The sequence below is a fragment of the Schistocerca cancellata genome, chromosome 8, assembly GCF_023864275.1.
Source record: "Schistocerca cancellata isolate TAMUIC-IGC-003103 chromosome 8, iqSchCanc2.1, whole genome shotgun sequence".
Taxonomy (NCBI): domain Eukaryota; kingdom Metazoa; phylum Arthropoda; class Insecta; order Orthoptera; family Acrididae; genus Schistocerca; species Schistocerca cancellata.
This window is the reverse complement of record NC_064633.1, coordinates 609,589,386-609,607,053: the sequence shown is the minus strand read 5'-3', so window position 1 is coordinate 609,607,053 and position 17,668 is coordinate 609,589,386.

Genomic DNA, 17,668 nt, shown 5'->3' with positions numbered 1-17,668 from the left:
AAATTACGGTCGCCAGTCCTTGGACAACTACTATAATAACTGAAAATGAAAGATTAATGCACATATAATTAGCACTAAAAGCGTGGCAACTGAAGGTTGACACATATTGTGTGAAAACTGAATGTTTGTCAGAAGTAATAAATTTCGCTACACTGTGACTTAATTTAGCAAAAGAATTAATAAAACCAGAAAATTGAAAGTTAATTTAGTGACTGAAATTAAGAGTGAACTTTGCTTTTAAAGCACTGCGAAATTAAATTAAATAAGGCTAGTCTTGGGCTGCCTCAACAATCATCTCAAAAGCTACTTGAATCTACGCAATTTAGAAATAAGAGATTCAACTTTGAACTTGAATTAAATGATTTTCAACAATTAACAATAGTAAAATTTAGTACGTACCAAGCTGAGTTGCATTCCCAGGTAAGCTAAAATACGGTAACAAAACTCACACTCTTAATTTGTGCTTGTGTAATCTAAATATTGTAGCCAGCTATGAATACTTTAACTAAACTTTGAAATTAAAGCAGTGAAATGGAATGATATTACTTTAATGCTGGCGTTTGAATTTCAACGACACTCGGGTTCATTTCGGAAAAGGAAGGGACCCTGCTTGGTAATGCAATTGGGATAGTGAGCAACAAAAGATCATGCTAAGTTGCTGTACTTTAGTGATGTAAATGGAACAGTTTAAAAAGGTAAGGTCTGCCATACAGTTCTAAAACTTTACGTTCTTTCAGTCTTCCTTGTTGGTTGATTGAAGGTTTGAAGTCGTTGATCGAGGAGGTGGCGACAATCACTTATTGTCGGCCGTCGCTGTTGCAGAAACTGGATGTTGGCGCGCTTCTTCTCGACACGGTCACCTGGCCAAACGGGCTCTTGATGTGTGCCAGCTAATGCTCCCCGACCGCGACACCGTGTCAGAAGCTATCACAGCCAGTCGAGCGCAATTACATGCTGCCAAACCCTGGAAGCGCAGCAACTCGCGGAAGCGTCACACAACACACATGCCCCACCGCCCTACTCCAGCCAGACTCTGCTCTGCCCGCGCTCCACGCTGCAGAGTTAACAGTACCAAAGATCCTACACATTTTGATTCTTCACACGACCTATCGATGTAATCGTTCGATAGCATAGTTTTCCCTAGGCCAGACCCAGCGTGAAAATACAAATAATATTTAGAAAACAAACCAACATAAAAATAGTAAAACAATCGCAATATATAAAGACACAGAAATGTCATATCTTCAGGTAACAAAATAAGGAAAAAAATTATTCTACAATAGATGGAAATAGGAGGATATGCATTTCCGGCGTTACATGCTTACAGGCGTTGACATACGTCAACGGGGACCGATGAAAATGTGTTCCCCGACCGGGACTCGAACCTGGGGTCTCCTGCTTACATGCCAGACGCTCTATCCATCTTTTTTTTATTTACTACTTATTTCATATATATCCTGAAAAAAGAGAGAGAAATTTTTAATAATGAGGTTGGACATAAAAAAGGCTGAGCCACCGAGGACATAGAGGATAGCGCGACTGCAGGGATTTATCTTTGGCACGCCTCCCGCGAAACCCACATTCTCAACATGTTGTCCCACACTACATTCGTAGTGCCGCCGCCCATTATACTCATTATTCGCGGCGCGTTGCCGATTCCCGTAAGAGCTGGGGCACTGTTTGTGCGTCCACACAGAAGAAGAAGGTGGTCAGGTGGACGGTGAGCCTTAAGTATATATATGAGGACATTGGTTTGCACTTTGTCGCGGTATGATCCATTGTAGTAAAACATGTCCAATCTTTGGATTTCGACGATGCCATGACACAATAAATACGTATAAAATTTCGAGAAGAGGACGCGCGAACTGCATGATTGCAAACCACAACGAATACCACGGCCGCCGAACAAATTTACAGCTTCAGCGAACGAAGGGCAGCTCGGGCGCCGGCTGACAGTCAGTTTCATACCCGATGGGTCATTTGCACGATAAATCGTAGTGACGGGGAATGAATCATTCTATATTCACATCGTAAGTTAATTTGTATCTGTGGCTACTTGCTGAACATTTATGAGGTTTTTTCCCAAATATACAGATGTTAGTTAGTAATTCCTACCCACCGTCTTTTACCTATTACAATAACATAAATTCTTGTAGAGAATGTAAGCAGTTGTCACTTACAAACTTTTTTATTTTGTTTTCAAAGTTTTCTTTGCTATCTACCAGATATTATACATCACTGGGTAAGCTACCTAAAATTTCAGTTGCAGCATTGGGAACCTGTTTTGTGCCAAAGACAACCTTAATTTGAGATAACGAATTTTATTTTTCCTTCAGGGATTGTAATTGTGTAGATCGTTGTTCCTTTTGAAATGCAGTGGATATTTTACAGGAAACCTAATGAGGAATTACATATACTGTGAAGCAGTAGTCAGAATGGGTAACTCCTTAATCAGATGTCTGCAAGATGATCGTGGGTGAGCACCACATATTATTCTTACAACACGTGTTGGAGCATACGCTTGGAGAAATACAAGAAATAAGTGTATCTTCTGTTTGATGTGTTAACTTGTTCGCTAATTATTTCCACTCTGGCCCGGCTTTCGTACTACGACAGTTGCTGCACCACTCTGTAGTCCACATCTCCTGTCCACTGTGTACAAAGTCGCACTGTAGCGTTACGAGTATATTAGTTGTTCGTCCATCTGTGGCTGATATCGAGGAAAGCAGAATTTGCTTACTCGATTGTGTGCAGGTCGAGTGGACGAGGTCGTGGTCACCCCAGGCGATCTCAGTCCCAGAGACAGTGAGCTCGTCGCCGGAAAAGGGTAAATCCGAGCTGGGAATCTGAACGGCTGAGGCTCGCATTGCCTTTGCACAGATTATGCTCCAGGAAGACGGAGAGTCAAACAATCCTAAGGATGGCCAAGTTACAGCTCTTTGATATTCGACAACAATTCACATCAAACATTAGTTCAGATCTGAATACATTTGCAATCTCAGAAAAATGCGGGCCATACAGTGACACAACAATAGTTCAATATCTATAAAACTACAGAAGTAAATATTTCACAGTGAATGAACATTTACACAGTGAACCTCTGAATTAACAGCTTTTAATTGCTTCATGCGATTTCAAGAAACATGTCATATATGAAACTTCCTGGCCGATTAAAAGTGTGTCCGGACCGAGACTCGAATTCGGGACCTTTGCCTTTCGCGGGCAAGTGCTCTACCGACTTTTTTTTGTTTTTGTTCTTTATAGTTTTTATGACCGAGACTCGAACTCGGGACCGGTCCTCCTGAGTCGTGCTTCGGTAGCACAGTCGGTAGAGCACGTGCACGCGGAAGGCAAAGGTAAAGGTCCCGAGTTCGAGTCTCGGTCCAGCACACAGATTTAATCTGCCAAGAAGTTTCATATTAACGCACACGCCGCTGCAGAATGAAAATTTCATTCTGGAAAGATCTCCCAGGCTGTGGCAAAGCCATGTCTCCGCAATATCCCTTCTTCCAGGAGTGCTAGTTCTGCAAACTTCGCAGGATAGTATGTGTGAAGTTTGGAACTTAGGAGACGAGGTACGGGCGGAATTACAGCTGTGAGGAGGTGTTCTGAGTCGTGCTTGGGTAGCTCAGATGGTAGAGCACTTGCCCGTGAAAGGCAAAGGTCCCGAGTTCGAGTGTGGATCCAGTACACAGTTATAATTTGCCAGGGAGTTTCATATCAGTGCACACTCAGCTGAAGAGTAAAAATTTCATTCTCGATTATCTCAGATGGTAGCATTGTACTACAGTTACCATCCCTGAAAGCTATATATCTGTATCTATTTTATTCATTGATTTATGATATCCGTTACACCTATTCCGTTACACAAATGGTTATCGTACTATCGTATTCTCCACACTTACACAGCAAATGAACCCAGCACAAATACTTGACATTTTTCATACTTGTCTACTTTTGAATGAACAGTTTACTATTTTGCCAGCAACTTTATTTTAGTTTTGACTGCAAGTGCTATTAGAAACTGTGCGAATTTGAAAGTTGTCAATTTCATGTGTTAGCCTATACCACAACTGAAAAGAGAACCAAAAGACGCTTCTGTCAAGAAGACATAAATAATCGCTCGGAAGATGTTTAACAATAATTCATTGTCATTTAACGTGAGCGCACTTGCGCAAGAATACTGGCTTATTCGTGGACAAACCTGTATTTATATTTATTGGGAATGTTGTAAGTGTGACCAAATGTTTATACGATTTCTTTATTTAAATATTGTCGTAATATACTAGTTTAATGTCGGGAAGTGGTCAAGGTGAATCATATCATGTCTGTAGCACGTAAGAGGATGTGCTTTTCAATGGGAATGTCCTTCAGAAAATGGATAAGCAGGCAGCAGGGTAACACTGCAGGAGTCAAGTGGAGACCGTGATTTCTCGAGGGAAGAGCTCAAGGGGGTGATCCTGAACACCTGGTGTCGAGTTCTTGAAGAAGGCAGATTTGCCTGCAGTAATGTGCACGATTAGATCTTATAAGTAATTGATTCTGGGTGGTGAATGGCCGTTACCATATTTTAATTTCTCTGGGGACAGAGATCTGATGTGCTTCAGAGTAGGACTCTTACCTTATCCGCTTGTTTTACGCAAGTGAGAACAGGCGGAGTACGAGTTACTATTCTTCGTATAGCGTATGCTAATTTCTGAATCATCGTGTTGAACTCAGAACTATTTTGAGCTGGCGAATTTTTGGTGTATTGTGATCACGAAATGAATTTAGTTTTGATGAATCTTTGATTATTATTTAGTTTGAGATTTTCCTAACATGCTCGTAATGCCCTGAATGTCTTTTCTGCTTCTGATAAAGGTACTTTCTGACTGCATTCAACTGAATATCGAAGGACCGCATCTGTTTATTTGAGATGTTCTTTCTTGAATAAACATTATTCAACACAATTCTCTGTCGTCTACATCAATAACAGACGCTATAATAGAACCTTGTTGTTTAACTATTGACTTAACTTTTATTTTTTAATTTTGTGTTTTTTTTATTAAATCGCTGTTCTAGCCAATGCATAGACTGTTTTACTGCACGATCTCGGCTACAGGTTATTAATTGCAACTAATCAACTGTGGGGTATGAAACCAAGACACGCGTGATTCCACCCCATGAGTACATAGAGCAATTCATTTTAAACAGAGCCGTGCATATCCCAAGTACCTAATGTACGAGTAACCACAGGTAAAGACGTTACTAACTCACTTGTATGGGATGCTCTTTGGAAGATCAACTGCTCATCTGTAACTGTTAGCTACCGTCGCAGTGCGCAACACAAAATCTATGAGACTCTGTTGCCAGTGACCTGATCATATCCAACTGCAATTCTTTTGTCACAGCACACGCTGGTTTTCCACAGAAGGGTGCAGTACAAAGTTACTACATCAATTTGTTTGTCCATACCGTGCCAGACTCTCTAGTTGTTTTAGTTGTACACTGGAGTCCCCATTGCAGAGACGTATGATATTATGCTATAATTCTGAGGCAATTAGGACTCCAGTTTGCTCACATGGCATGAGTAACAAACTTATCGCCTTTTTTGTGTAGAAACAGTATAGCGTTGCGCATAATATTGTCGAATAAATCAATCTCAAAATGATTTCTTCTTATTAGGCCTACAGATTCGAATGTAATATTTCAGCAGCCGTATAAAATGATGATTTTTTGTTGATGACTGAGCGATTCGCTTATGATCAATGAGACAAACGTATAGAGTTTCTGATTCACACTTATCTATTAGAAGGCAAGATGCTTCTGATGCATCGAATTCCGGGTTATTTCCAAATGGCAATTGAAACATTGTATCTGCGTTTGTAGGCCTGGCAGTGGTGTTATCAATTTGATAATTAGAAAAAAGTTAGTGACCAGTGCTGTAGCTTTTGAGCCGTTCGACCTGGTACATCTTCTGCACATAGATAAACGCTGTCAACGGTTTGTCGTCAGTGACAAGAAAAGTTCTTCTGTCATGCAGATACCGATGAAACTTCGCGACTTCATAAACGATTGCCAAGGCTTCTTTTTATAACCGTCTATAATTTACCTGAGCCTTCCTCAAAATTGTAGACACGAATGATATGGGGCACTGGGTATCGCCAACTTCGTTGTGATTTCTTATGAAATTACATCTCTTGCTAGTGCCAGTAGCTTGTTCAGATCAAAGTGCTAAAGACAAGTTTGAATAAGCAAAACGTCCATCAATTTCCAAAAAGATAGTCAATTTGAAAGGGACAGATTTCAGTTCTGAATGTAGCTGTATCGTTTAAATAATTAAAACATTACGGAACCTTCGTCACCACTTTTCATAAAACCGTTGGATTAAACCTGGTTCTGAGGCGCTTCCGAAACCAGCATGTGTATTAATTTGCATGAATTCTTTTGTTTCTTCTGCTAATCGGTTCGTTATTCCTCGGCACGCCACCCGTTTGTTGTACTCGTTTCTATTCAGTCGCTATTTCTTCAAGCAGTGTGTGGCACTGGATATACTCTGTAAAATCTAATTTTGGCTTAACCTTTAATAATACTTGCTCTGAAATTCTTCGCGTAACCCTTGTGGGCCATGAAACAGGCTTTTATATTTGTAACATAATTGCTTAACGCTCTTGTATGAAATAGGAGTAATGACTGCTTATAGATCATCTTGAATTCCCAGCCCGAACGAGTCGAATGCGTCAATTCCGAACATTGCTGGAAAACATCGCAACCAATGGCTGGTTGCGTCATTCACCAACATTCATTTAACGGGCGTGGAATTCACAAGATCCAATATGGATTTAAAAAGTTTCAAATACTTGTGCACAAGTGAATGTTACTGCGTTGATCATGTTTTGTTTTGCTCTCAGTGTACACGTCCTAAGAACAGAACGTCTTTCGCCATTGTATAAGTTGTTAGATGTAGATTTGCTTGTTTGAGATTTGGACGCTTTAATTGTTCGTATGTTTGCTGATGGGACAAAGTAACCTAAGCGCTAGCGTCTAGCTGAAATTTCACATTTTGATTGAGGATTTGGGCAGGAATGAACGGCTTCCGGTTGTTAATTTGAATATGAGTGCCGGTACTTTCTTCTGAAAGACGGTTACGCATTGCATCTTGGTTGGTTGCACAACGTGATTTTAGATTGTTTGGGAACGGCTGATTTGACGTTTTAATAGCGAATTTCTGCTTCGCGCTTTTAATTTCGCGCATCGTGTGATTTCTATTTCGTTGGGACTGAATTGTGCTAGGAGGGGCCATTGATTTCCGATTGTTAAGTCATGTTTATTTCCAATCTCCGTAATTGAAGCCTACGCGGAAATAAATTCATGTTACAATGGTTCTGTAAGCATACTTGTGTGTGTCCTGTTCTATGACAGTGTCGGAATTGTGGTTCGCGGAAAAAAGTAAAGTTTAGCACTGTGAGTTGTGAAGCACCAAGCACGTGACTTTGGCGTGCGAGGAATGCCGAGATTCCTCTGTTACGCTGTGAATTGTTTGCGCTCGCGGCTCTGAGCGACATGAACTGAACTGCTGGCGGCTTGATGGCGTCTGCAGAGCTCTGGCGTCAACGCCTGCGGCCACAGGCGCGTGTGAGCCTGAACTCCGCGAGGAGTTGCACTTCCTGAGCTTCAGTCGCTCGTGTAGTATGTCGCTCAGGCAGCGATTGCAGTGCTGTAAGATTTCTGCTCTAATTCTGTTGTCTGCCGTGTTATGGGTAATAGTTAGACGACAAATGTAAGGTTGTAGAAGCATGAATCACTAGGGGCAAGATAGATGCCACGTACAGGAAAATTAAAGAGATCTTTGGAGAAAAGAGAACCACCTGTTTGAATATCAAGAGTCCAGATGGTAAACCAGTCCTGTGCAAAGAAGGGAAAGCAGAAAAGTGGAACGAGTATATAGAGGGTCTATACAAGATAAATGTATTTGAGGGCAATATTATAGAAATAGAAGAGGACGTAGATGAAGATGAGATCGGAGGTATGATACTGCACGAAGAATTTGAAAGAGCACTGAAAGACATAAGCCGAAGCAAGGCCCCGGAAACAGCCTACGTTCCGTTTGAAATACTGATAGCCTTGGGGGAGCCAGCCATGACAAAACTCTTCCATCTGGTGAGCAAGTTGTATGAGACAGGTGAAATATCCTCAGACTTCAAGAAGAATGTAATAATACCAAATCCAAAAAGAAGCAGATGCTGATACGTGTGAAAATTATCGAAGTATCAGTTTAATAAGACACGGCTGCAAAATACTTACACGAATTCTTTACAGACCTATGAATAAACTGGTAGAAACCGACGTCGGGGAAGATCAGTTTGGATTCCGGAGAAATGTAGGAACACTCTAGGCAACACTAACCATACATCCCATAGAAGACAGATTAAGGAAACGCTGATTATAACTTTTGTAGACTTAGATAAAGAAACGCTGACTGAATACTCTCTTACAGATTCTAAAGGTGGCTGGCTTAAAATACAGGGAGCGAAAGGCTGTTTAGATTTTGTACGGAAATCAGGTGGCAGTTATAAGAGTCGAAAGGCAGGAAAGGCTAGCAATGGTTCAGGAGGAAGTGAGACAGGGTTGAAGCCTGTCCCCGATGTTATTCAATCTGTATACTGAGCAACCAATAAAGGAAACGAAAAAGGACTTGGAGGAGCAGTTGAACGGAATGGACAGTGTCTTGAAAGAAGGAAATGAGATGAATATGAACAAAGGCAAAACGAGGATAATGGAAAGTAGTCGAATGAAATCAAGTGACGCTGAGGGAATTAAATGAGGAAATAAGACACTTGAAGTAGTAGATGAATTTGCTATTTGGGCAGATGGTCGAATTAGAGGCGATATAAAATGTAGACTGGAAATGGCAACAAAATCGTCTCTCAGGTGGTAAATTTGTTAACATCGGGTATAGATTTAAATGTCAGAAGGTTTTCTCTGAAAGTATTCGTATGGAATGTAGCCATGTATGGAAGTAAAATATGGACAATAAACTCTTTAGACAAGAAGAGAATAGAAGGTTTTGAAATATGGTGCTGCAGAAGAATGCTAAAGATTAGAGGGTCAAATCATGTAACTAATGAGGAGGTACTGAAAAGAAGTGGGGAGAAGAGGAGTTTTTGGCACAACTTGAATAGAACAAGTGAACGGTTGGTAGGGCTCGTTCTGAGGCATCACCTAAACTAATCCAGTAAGCGTGAAGGGTAAAAATCGTAGAAGGAGACTAAGGGATGAGTACACTAACCAGATTCAGAAGGACGTATGTTCTAGTAGTTACTCGGAGTTGACATGACTTGCACAGGGTAGAGTAGCATGGAGAGCTACATCAAACCAATCTCTGGACCGAAGACCACAATAACAACGACAGTTGTGGCTGTAAGTTCCGATACCTATCGTTTGTAAGACTGCTGAGATTGTGTACGAGTTCCGAAAGCGAGCGGCAATAATGTGTATCATATTCGCTTTATTCATGTAATTTAATTACTGGATCGTGATAGGAAAAAGTTTGCTGCTCCACTTGAGGGAAGCTTTCCTCGGCGTCTAAAGATTTCTACGCCATCTCCAGATAAGAAAAACGAACGACGGTATTCACCCTTGTATATTTTTTGCAAAGAACTTGCGAGCATACTGTCATTACTGTCATCCGACCGTGAGCAGAACTGTAACATTTACTAAGCGCTCTATTAATAAACTAAGAGCTGGTCACATGAATATTAATAAAGCGAGACATTTGCTAAAATTAATTCCCCTTGAAGTCTAAATTGTTGCCTCATTGACTAGGGCATTGCACGTGAACTATGATAAATACAATCATTGAACACTTGCATTGTACAACGCTTTAAACATTAAGGACTATTTTTCTCTTAAGGGAGCTCTTAGTTTCATGAATTGGTCCTTTCCCAAATACAGGGTGCCAGGTCTAAACATATAATTATATAAAATTTTACAACTTGAGATGTAACTGAGATATTTATTGTCGGTTTGCTTCTACAACTACCGCGCCAGCAGCCACGTGGACTCAACAGCAGAAGGTGTCCTGTGTGTTTCCTCTGGCGGAGCTGCAGTCTGTGACACCGGCACGTCGTGTCTGGAGTGGGGATGGACTGCAACAACAGACGCCGTTCGCACTTACGTAACAATCAATAACAATCAAGAAACTGGACAAGCGGTTTCGGGATACTGGGAGTTTGCTTTCGATGTCGGGCCAAAAGGCCAAGCACGCGGTTCGAGAGGGTGCTGTTTAATTATTCCCGACCTCATTCCAGCGGAGCCCTCTTAAGTCAGTGCGGCAAGGAAGTAGCCAGTTACAGCGTAATCAAGTGTACGAGACATCAGTTCGGGATCCAACAGAACAGCGCCATCGGCATTCGTGCAGCTGTCGCAAATGTTACGCCTGCAAAGTCGCTAAATACTTGGAGAGCAGTGGAAAACAGATTATACACTACTAGCAATTAAAATTGCTACACCACGAAGATGACGGGCTACAGACACGAAATTAAACCGACAAGATGAAGGTGCTGTGATATGCAAATGATTAGCTTTTCAGAGCATTCACACAAGGTTGACGCCGGTGGCGACACCTACAACGTGCTGACATGAGGAAAGTTTCCTGCCGATTTCTTATACACAAACAGCAGTTCACCGGCGTTGCCTGGTGAACCATTGTTGTGATGCCTCGTGTAAGGAGGAGAAATGAGTACCATCACATTTCCGACTTTGATAAAGGTCGGATTGTCGCCTATCGCGATTGCGGAAATCAAATCGCGACATTGCTGCTCGCGTTGGTCGAGATCCAATGACTGATAGCAGAATACGGAATCGGTGGGTTCAGGAGGGTAATACGGAACGCCGTGCTGGATCCCAACGGCCTCGTATCACTAGCAGTCGAGATGACAGGCATCTTATCCGCATGGCGGTAACGCATCGTGCAGCCACGTCTCGATCCCTGAGTCAACAGATGGGGACGTTTGCAAGACAACAACCATCAGCACGCACAGTTCGACAACGTTTGCAGCAGCGTTGACTATCAGCTCGGAGACCATGGCTGCGGTTATCCTTGACGCTGCATCACAGACAGGAGCGCCTGCGATGGTGTACTCAGCGACAAACCTGGGTGCACGAATGGCAAAACGTCATTTCTTCGGATGAATCCAGGTTCTGTTCACAGCATCATGATGGTCGAATTCGTGTTTGGCGACATCGCGGTGAACGCACATTGGAAGCGAGTATTCGTCATCGCCATACTGGCGTATCACTCGGCGTGATGGTATGGGGTGCCATTGGTTACACGTCTCGGTCACATCGTGTTCGCATTGACGACACTTTGAACAGTGGACGTTACATTTCAGATGTGTTACGACCCGTGGCTCTACCCTTCATTCGATCCCAACGAAACCCTACATTTCGGCAGGATAATGCACGACAGCATGTTGCAGGTGCTGTACGGGCCTTTCTGCATACAGAAAATGTTCGACTGCTGCCCTGGCCAGCACATTCTCCAGATCTCTCACCAATTGAAAACGTGTGGTCAATGGTGGCCGAGCAACTGGCTCGTCACAATACGCCAGTGACTACTCTTGATGGACTGTGGTATCATGTTGAAGATGCATGGGCAGATGTACCTGTACACGCCATCCAAGCTCTGTACTCAATGCCCAGGGATATCAAGGCCGTTTTTACGACCAGAGGTGGTTGTTCTGGGTACTGATTTCTCAGTATCTATGCACCCAAAGTGCTTGATAATGTAATCAGATGTCAATTCTAGTTTAATATATTTGTCCAATGAATACCCGTCTATCATCTGCATTTCTTCTTGGTGTAGCAATTTTAATGGCCAGTAGTGTATGTCTGTCGCGCCATCAATGGTGCTCATACCGAGATGTATTAGATGTGTCAAAACACGTTTTGAGTTACGGTGCTTGTAGTAACATATCGTAAATAAATATCCCAATTTCTTCTCAAGTTATTACATTTAATGTTATCAAATTTTTACCGTGACATCCAGTATACTTGCCGATTCATCCGCCTTTGGCAAAGGGAATTTAAAAATATCTACTTACGCTACATTTCGCATACGTGTATAATTGGGGTTTATATTAAATTTCGTGGCTTTTATTGTAATGATGCAGTCAAACCACTGTACTTTGAGGACGACTACTTACTTCAGTTACGTTTTATATTGTACAGTAGTCACATCAATGTATTTTGTATCATTATGTGAAGTAATTCTATCACGTAAAAGAGCCTGCGCCTGAAAGTAAACAAAATTTTAAAACAAGCAGCACTCGCGCTCTTTTGACTCGATTTTCAGGCATTGTCGTCGGAGACGCTCATTGTCGCCAGCAGGGATGCGAGGCTGTCGGCGCGTGTCAGAGAATTGCGCGAGCAACTAGACGGTAGAAAGAGCTTAACGCAAATCGGGTAATGCGGAAAATTGGTAATATTTCTACTGATACTTTACGCAGTGTGGTTCGAATATTGAGTAGAATCTCACGAAAGTATTTTTACAGGTGTACTGTATCCGTTAACAAATGAAAAATTTAGAGCGCTCACAATTATTATGGATAAGTGGACACAAATTATTATCTAAATATTGTGACTTCTAACTCCTACCACCTTTCTCTACCCATCTCCTCCTCTCCCTCTCTTTGTCCATCTATTTCTCCCCCCCCCCCCCCCACCTTTCTCAGTGCATCGTCTCCTTCCCCCTGCCCCCTTTTCTTTGTGCCCATTTTCTCCCCCTCACCCCCTTCCTACCCTTATCTACCTCTTTATATCTCACTGATATATACCCTAGTTTATTATTATTCCAAATGAAATCTTGATTGCGAACTGAAGCTGCTTAAAATAAGTGGGTAAATGTGTTGGGATCATTGGGGTAGGGGATCTGAGAGACACTTCTGCAGCTGCTAGATCTGTGAGGGTAGGAGTGTCAGCGACAGTATTTTGCACAGTTTTAGTCTGCGATTGGGGAGGATTACAATGTTTCCGACGACTCAGTTTCCGTACTAGTATTATAATCATAAACCGATACGCAGTAACAACTTCCTGTTTTCTGTAAAACGGCGGCCGAGGAAAACAGCAATGCAGCACCCCGCTCTCTATACAATTTTTCTGCATAAGTATTAAGTGTAATGCCCGAGAAACCCATTTGTCTAATGGTTTACACGCCGTACTACCGTAATTCAAACTGATTGCGAGAAAGAAATCGAAGCTGCACATTTTTGCAGCACAGAATTTTCTTTATCGCAGTCTGTTTGCCAGAAAATCTATACATTGTCGTTTAAAAATATAAAACCTTCTGAATGTTGATTAGAGTATCGTATAAAAATCTGAATTAATTCGGCTAAGAACTTTACGAGTACTGTGAAAAGAAAATTTTGTGCAGTATATATACGAGCGCTGGAACTTTTATTAGTGACAACTATTTATTTCCATTTATTTACAGCTCGTACAAAACAGATACGTGTTTCAAAGTTTTACTGACCTTCAAAGTAGTCACCACCATTGTGTGTAACCCGTTGCCAGCGATGTGGTAGTCGTAGGATACTCTTAGCAGTGCCAGTTGTGTTGACAGTTCGAGCGGCGCGGTCTATTGCCCGAAGAATTTGTTACAGTTGTGAAGCGAATGCCGTGAAGTGTTTGCTTCAGTTTAGAAATCGAGTTGAAATCACGAGCGCTTAAGTCAGGGGAGCGTAGTAGGTGGTATAGCACTTAGCAGCCCCATCAGTCAGACAAATCAGTAACAGCTTGCTCTGTACGTGCTTGAGCATTGTCCAGAAAGTGGAATCACTTCTGTCTCTAAGCTGGTCGTAGGTTGTGTTCGACAAATGCACAGAGACAAAAGTGATGACACTTTCTGCAGGACCTGACCATCATTTTGCAGGCCAACGCTCAAGCACGTACAGTGCAAGCTGTTACTGATTTGTTTGACTGATGGGGCTGCGAAGTGCTGTACCACCTACTGCACTCCCCTGACTTAATCCTTCGTAAGTTCAACTCGATTTCTGAACTGAAGGAAACACTTCACGACATTCGCTTCAGAACTGCTACAAATTTGCCGACCATAGTGGCCGAGCGGTTCTAGGCGCTACAGTCTGGAACCGCGTGAATGCTACGGTCACAGGTTCGAATCCTGCCTCGGGCATGGATGTGTGTGACGTTCTTAGGTTAGTTAAGTTTAAGTAGTTCTAAGTTCTAGGGGACTGATAACCTCAGAAGTTGAGTCCCATAGTGCTCAGAGCCATTTTAAACAATTGTTTCAGTGTGTACAGTGAATTCTTGGACCTAAGTAATGTCGAAAAATAAGTGACTGATATAAACTGTATCGGGCTGTGGTTGGACATTAGCAAATCTACAAATGCAACAGGCACATTCTATTTCGTAATGTCTCGTGTAAACTTGTAGCCAGAATGGTCAAATATGATAATCACCAACTGCGACATAATCGCATATACAAAAATAATTATGGTAATTGATTTAGGTTGAAATATTTCATTTGATGCAATTCTTGTAATATCTAATACTGTAAAATGCTTTTTTATTTCAGCCTCTGACCACAAATGAATTCTTTAGACGATAACCGGTTTCAGTCTGTATTGACCATCCTCAGATCTTTTTTACACCATGTCCTAAAGTGATACGGCCATAATGGCATCGTCATCGTCTAAAGAATTCATATTGTGATCAGAGACTGAAATAAAAAAGCATTTTAAAATATGATAATAAAAACAGTACCAGTGTTGGGATTCTATACACACTAACGAAGTGCTGCAGGAACTGCGTGTAACATTAGGGCCATTCTTCTACTACAGCGTCAGATGGGCGAAACAGTGGAGATGGCACTCTACCTCCGTAATTCTGAGTTTCATTACTTGCCCTCTGTACTTCGTGTTGGGTTTGCGCTTGCTGCAGTTGTGTAGTACAAGTCTCTACCTCGTTAATTTGACGACTGTGAAAATGAGCAAGCGTTGCGTGATTGCTCTCCACGGAGTACCACTTTTACACAGATATTCAGCAAACTTAAAGAATAGAACGCTCAGGGTAGCTGAAAGTAGTTGATTAACTACCGCGGCCACAAAAAAGGAACAAAAGAAAAAAAAATTACTCCTTTACGTATAACCCTCACTTCTGAAAAGGAAAGAATAATTAAACGCTCTTCTGGATTCTGAAATAAAAGAAAAATCGCAATTGTTGAAATTAATTTCTGCAGACAGCTTTCTGAAAAACAGTTTTTTTTTAGTGCAGAAACCGTATTAAGAGAGCCTTGATTAATTCTAGGCAGCTGCAACTGGAAATTCTCGGTTCCTGCTGCCAGTGTGTGGAAAGAACAATCACTACGCTTAGTTCGCGACGTTATTCCAAGAAAAGAAGAATCCCGAGCTCATGGTCAGGGATGTCTGTAGTCTGCACAAGAGACAGACATTTTAAACACAAAGATATAGAGTGGCATCGGTAAAATTTGTTCACTTTCTGCACAATGTCACAAGTAGCCAAGCTATGAAAAGCAGTAACAGAAAGTACTTACCTTTCTGCGATGAATTGTGAATCGTTTATCTAAATGAATAACGTCGTTGCTTCACTGATTCGTAACTTCTTGTACAGCGCTGAATGTGGCGCAGGTACTAACTGAACTACCTCGGTGAGGCTTCGATAGAAGTCTTCCAATGTTCTTTGTGTCATCTACCGCCAGGTTCCCTGAGTGCGTCGACTTTTAAAGGCTACGTTGAGAGTATGGTCATTAGCGTTATCTGCGTATGCGACCGTAGCGCCATCCGTCGATTTGCGTCGAGTGTTGAATATTCTGCAGCGAGTTAAGCGCTCACTGCCAGCCAGTCTCGAATACCTACACTAAGGCGACAAAAGTCAGGGGATACCTACACTATGTGATTAAAAGTTTCCGGACACCCCAAAAACATATTAGGCGCATTGTGCTGCCACCTACTGCCAGGTACTCCATATCAGCAACCTTTGTAGTCATTAGACATCTTGAGAGAGCAGAATGGGGCGCTCTGCAGAACTCACGGACTTCGAACGTGGCTAAGTGACTGGGTGTCAGTCCCTAGGTCCAGTGTTTTCGAAGTGATAGTGAAGTGGGAACGTGGAGGGGCACGTACAGCACAAAAGTGTACAGGCCGACCTTGTCTGTTGACTGACAGAGACCGCCGACAGTTGAAGAGGGTCGTAATGTGTAATAAGCAGACATCTACCCGCACCATCACACAGGAGTTCCTAACTGAATCAGCATCCACTGCAAGTACTATGACAGTTAGGCAGGAAGGTGAGAAAACTTGGATTTCGTGGTCGAGCGGCTGCTTATAAGCCACACATCACGCCGGTAGAAGCAAAACGACGCCTCTGTTGGTGTAAGGAGCGTAAACATTGATCGATTGAACAGTGGAAAAACGTTTTGTGAAGTGACGAATCACGGTACGCAATGTGGCGATCCGATGGCAGGGTGTAGGTATGGCGAATGCGCTGTGAATGTCATCTGCCAGCGTTTGTAGTACCAACAGTAAAATTCGGAAACGGTGGTGTTATGGTGTGGTCGTGTTTTTCATGGAGGGAGCTTGCAACCCTAGTTGTTTAGCGTGGCACTATCACAGCACAGGCTTGCATCGATGTTTTAAGCACCTTCTTTCTTCCCACTGTTGAAGAGCGATTCGGGAATGGCGATTGCATCTTTCAACACGATCAAGTACCTGTTCGTGATGCACGGCCTGTGGTGGAGTGGTTACACAACAATAACATCTTTGTAATGGACTGTCCTACACAGAGTCCTGACCTGGATCCCACAGAACACCTTTGTGATGTTTTGGAACGCCGACTTCGCTCCACGCTTCACCGACGACATCGGTACCTCTCCTCAGTGCAGCACACCGTGACGAATGGGCTGACATTCCCGAGAAACGTTCCAGCACCTGATAGAACGTATGCCTGCGAGAGTGGAAGCTGTGATCAAGACTAAGTGTGGACCAACACCACATTGAATTCCAGCATTACCGATGGAGGGCGCCACGAACTTGTAAGTCATTTACAGGCAAGTGTCTGGATACTTTTGATCACCTACTGTACATACACATATACAGGGTTATTAGAAATGATTGAAGCGATTTCACAGCTCTACAATAACTTTATTATTTGAGATATTTTCACAATGCTTTGCACACACATACGAAAACTCAAAAAGTTCTTTTAGGCATTCACAAATGTTCGATATGTGCCCCTTTAGTGATTCGGCAGACATCAAGCCGATAATCAAGTTCCTCCCACACTCGGCGCAGCATGTCCCCATCAATGGGTTCGAAGGCATCGTTGATGCGAGCTCGCAGTTCTGGCACGTTTCTTGGTAGAGGAGGTTTAAACACTGAATCTTTCACATAACCCCACAGAAAGAAATCGCATGGGGTTAAGTCGGGAGAGCGTGGAGGCCATGATATGAATTGCTGATCATGATCTCCACCACGACCGATCCATCGGTTTTCCAGTCTTCTGTTTAAGAAATGCCGAACATCATGATGGAAGTGCGGTGGAGCACCATCCTGTTGAAAGATGAAGTCGGCGCTGTCGGTCTCCAGTTGTGGCATGAGCCAATTTTCCGCGGGCTACGCGTGAAACTTTCCCGTACGCGTTCAACCGTTTCTTC